The following is a 4,358-nucleotide window of genomic DNA, read 5'->3' on the forward strand; positions in this document are numbered from 1 at the left end:
ACAACGACCGGCTGGTGGTGGGCCTTGTCCTGGATGCGCTGGAGGGGCGTCTCCCTCTAGCACAGGACGAGGAGGCAGGGGACGAGCTATAGGAACTCCATGGTGGAGGTCATGGCGGGTTCGGCGGCGCCGGATCGGGTAGAGGAGGTGGAGGGAGCGCGGATCCGGGAGGTAGGCGCCGGATCTGGCTGGTGGAGGTCCCGTGGCGGCGTTCGAACCTCCGAGGAGAGCTCGAGGACTGGACATCCATGGCGCTGGCGCTGAGCTCCTGGAGAGGAGAGACAAGAAGATTAGAGAGAGAAAAGGCATGGAAGCGGCGGCGTGACCTGGGTGGTCGGCGGCGGCGGCGCCGGTCGCCGGACGACGCGCGAGGGAGGCCAGGGAGGAGGCGCACGGGAGGAGGAGCTCGGAGTCGGGCGCTGGTGGTGACGGCGGCACTCGGGCCTGGGCGGGCCAGATCTGGGCTCGAAACATTTTTTTCTCACTTTAAAAAGGACCGCGGGTTGAATATCGAAAACCATAGGGACTTTTTTGCAAAATTAGCGACGACGTGCAAGTTCAATTGAAGAAAAGTTCACAAAACATTAAAAAAGTTCATCGATTTCTTAAAAAAGCTAATCAATATTGAAAAAAGTTCATCGATTTCTTAAAAAAAGCTAATGAATATTTAAAAAAGTTCATCGATTTTGAAAAAATTCATAAAGTTTGAAAAATAGTTCATCCATTTTAGAAAAAGTTCACAAATTTTAATAAATAACTCATCCATTAGTTAAAAATTCATTGGGCTAGAGGAAGAGTTCACCGATTTTGAAAAAGTTCACAAATTTGAAGAAATAATTCATCAGTTTTGAAAAAAGTTCATCAAGTTGGAGAAATAGTTCATCAATTTTGACAAGAGTTCACAAATTTAAAGAAAAAGTCCATCGAGTTGGAGAAAAATAGTTTCATCAATTTTGAAAAAAGTTTATAAATTTTTAAAAAAAGTTCATCAATTTTGAATAAGTTCATCGATTTTCAAAAAAGTTCACCTAATTTGAAAAAAAGTTCATGCATTTTGAAAAAAGTTCACGTATTTATAAAAAAGGAAACAGAAAACAAAAACCGAAAATAAAAATAGAAAAAAGAAATTTTTTTGAAGAAACCATTCCAAAAAAAAGAAAGAAAAGAAAGAAAGAAACTATAACAGCCGAAAATGATGGAAACAATCACGTCAAGGTTGGTGGGTCCAGTGGTTAGTGCGTTAGCGCACTTACCTGTGAAACAAATCAATCGGAACTCCGAAGATCTGGCTTCTGATTCTCCAAGAAAAAGGGATCTGGCTTTTTTTTTTCATTGCTCGTCGGCTCGTATTCGTCGTCCCATCGCACCTCGTTCGGAGCCTCGGCCGCTCCCGCTCGTTGTCGCCGCTAGCCGCTGCGAGCAGGCCGAAATCACTATTTTGACCCTTTCAGCAAACTTTGTCACAAAGTGAACTCGATATGAAAGTATTTCACGATCTAACCCTTTTAGAAACGCCATAGCCCGCGGCGTTTCTATCTAACATACCAACGCCGAGGTAGCTAGCGCTTCTATTCAACAAAAAAACGCCAAGGTAGCTCGCGTTTCGGACCAGATGAGAAACGCCATAGGCCTTGGCGTTACTTCACTAGCACCCAACCCACTCGCTGCCTCGTCAGGGTCTTCCTCCTCAGCTGCCAGAGACGCCGTGCCAGAAACGCCAAGGCTAGCGGCGTTTCCGGCCTTCTTAGAAACGCCAAGGTAAGAAACTACTCGATAACCAGGGCCGCAACGCCAAGACATATGGCCTTTGTTTCTTGGTCAGAAACACCAAAGCCTATGGCGTTTCTTACATGGTCCAAAACGCGAGCTACCTCGGCGTTTTTTTGTTGGACAGAAGCGCTAGCTACCTCGGCGTTGCTATGTTGGACAGAAACACCGCGGGCTATGGCGTTGCTAAAAATGGTCAGATCGTGAAATAATTTCATGTCGAGTTCATTTTGTGACAAAGTTTACTGAAAGAGTCAGAATAGTGAAAAAGTCCCTGCGAGCAGCAGTCCGGCAACCCAGCCTTCCGGCAGTACGTTATACGTATGTCAACGCAGAACAGTATGTATCATGTATCCATGTTTCTGATCCATTCATCCATCCGCCCCAATTTTATTCAACTATTCATCCATGATTCATCTGACAAAGTTTTAATTTTTTTATGTACAATTTTCCAATTCAATCTTTCATGGTAGTTATTCAATCATCTTAATTTTTGCCATTCTGTGTACATATCTAGGGTTCTGATCATCCGATCTATAAATTTCTAATTGTTTGTATACTTTTTGCTTCATAATTTTTTAACATTAGCCAACAATCATTAGATCTATACTTTTTTGTCATTTTGTGTGCATGTCTAGTTTTATTTTGCTATCTTTTTAGTATTTCTACCGTAATATGGCATTATCCAACAATTATTTATAGTCAAATTTTAAACTAAGTTGTGTGATTGAAAGTTTACTTTTAATATTATGCAAATGAAGTTATATATACATGCTTGTTTATGTATCACATATACACATACATATATGTGGTCTTAGGACTTAGGGGCCCATGGTCATCGAGTTCGCCTAGGGCCTCCCTAAATATAGGGCCGGCCCTGCGCACTGTCGTCATCGTCGTCTCCGTGCGGATCTTAATTTGTCGGTGTAATATGGCCGCAAATTTGCGGATGGTTTCAATTTGTTTGGATTTGTTTTCCGTACGGTAAATCGTGCTTGGGCCAGTCCCTCCCAAAGTTAGTTTTGCTGAATTTTCTGCCATTCCCGAACACGCTCGCTCCATTACTGATTGGCAATCGACATTGCCATCGCGCTGCTCTAGGCAAGAGCTATATGGATGTTTCTCCCCTCATGTTGGGAACAATTCTTCGCCATCATCGACCTTGTCCCCTCTGATGCCTACCACCGAGGGCGAGTCCATCGCTGTACTCGAGGCTCCGGTGCTTTAGATCATGCCCGAGCTACGGAAGCTATGCCTGAGTCCTGCTTCGCCTTTGTCTTTGGAGCAGCTGGAGGTGGACTCATCGGCGAAGTCGTGTGAGGGACATCTTTCGCCTCTGTCATGTGAGCAATGTGAGCAACTGGAGGTGCCTGATTCCATTGTGATAGCGGTTCCTATAGTCGAGGATGTCGTGTCGATGGTCCCACTGGTTGAGGACGTCGATGCGACCAGTGTGTTGGTGCCTACTCCTATGACAGTGGTTCCTATAGTCGATGATGTCGTGTCGGTGGTCCCTCTAGTTGAGGACGTCGATGCGACCAATGTGTTGGTGCCTACTCCTACGAGCGTCTTGGTTGACGATAGCTACACCAAGAAATTCAACGAGTTTTATGATTTCCTTGACAAATGGGTAGCTGATCAACCCCCAACTGGCAAGCCAAGTGGTTGTCCCCTAAAGGAGAATCGAAGCAAGGAGAAATCAAGAAGGAATAAAAGTGAGAAGGGTAGCACCATCCGAAAGGTGTCCACGATTCTATGATGGAGGATGCCCAATTCTTGTCATTGTCGGCGAGCTTGTCAGGAGTTCCGTTGAGTTGTGCAAGTGTCGAGGATTGTGGTTGTTGTGTGTTTGAAGTGTCGCTTGAACGATTACGGTGTTTCATTCTTTGCGAGTAGTCCGCATTGGGTTGTTTGTATCGGTTTTCGTCCGGTTTTCCGTAAATTAACTGGCAATTCTCTTCTTCTTAATTAATTGACGAGGCAAAAATAATAATTTGTTGGGACTCTAGAGACGCACTTCCAAATCAAACGAACGGCAAAAGTAGTGGAATGATTTGTAAGCCTTTCAGTTTGAGGTTCCTAGGGATGTGTTTGAGGTTCCCATGGGATTCCTAATTTCCTAGTTGAAAAAAGGCTTATTGCTCCTTAAAAAAACCAATGAAAAAGGCAGCCAATTGGATTTCATTGTCATTCATTTCTCCGGTTTTCGAAATATCCATGATTTTTTTTCTTAATTTTTAAAAATGTACAAGAATTTAAATGTGCAGTATTTTTAAAGAATTTTAATGGTTCGTATATCTGGCTATCTATATATTCTGTTTCGTGGGCCGTCTGACGGAACCAGTCCGGGTGCAGGCCCATCGGCTCCCCAAGTGTCCCGTCCAGTCGCACCAACCCACGACCCACGGCCCACGGCCCCTAATAAAGCCGAGCGCGGAAGCCCACCCACCCACAAGTTTCGTCGCTGCCCCTCGTCGTCGTCGGCGCTTCCCCCTCCCGATTCATCGCCGACCCCCCTCCTCTCCCCCCCTCCCGCGTCTCTTTGGCCAATCGCCCCTCGCCCCCACCCCCCCACCCCGCAACACGCCTCC

Source organism: Triticum aestivum, chromosome 3B (genome assembly GCF_018294505.1).
Source record: "Triticum aestivum cultivar Chinese Spring chromosome 3B, IWGSC CS RefSeq v2.1, whole genome shotgun sequence".
NCBI classification, from domain to species: domain Eukaryota; kingdom Viridiplantae; phylum Streptophyta; class Magnoliopsida; order Poales; family Poaceae; genus Triticum; species Triticum aestivum.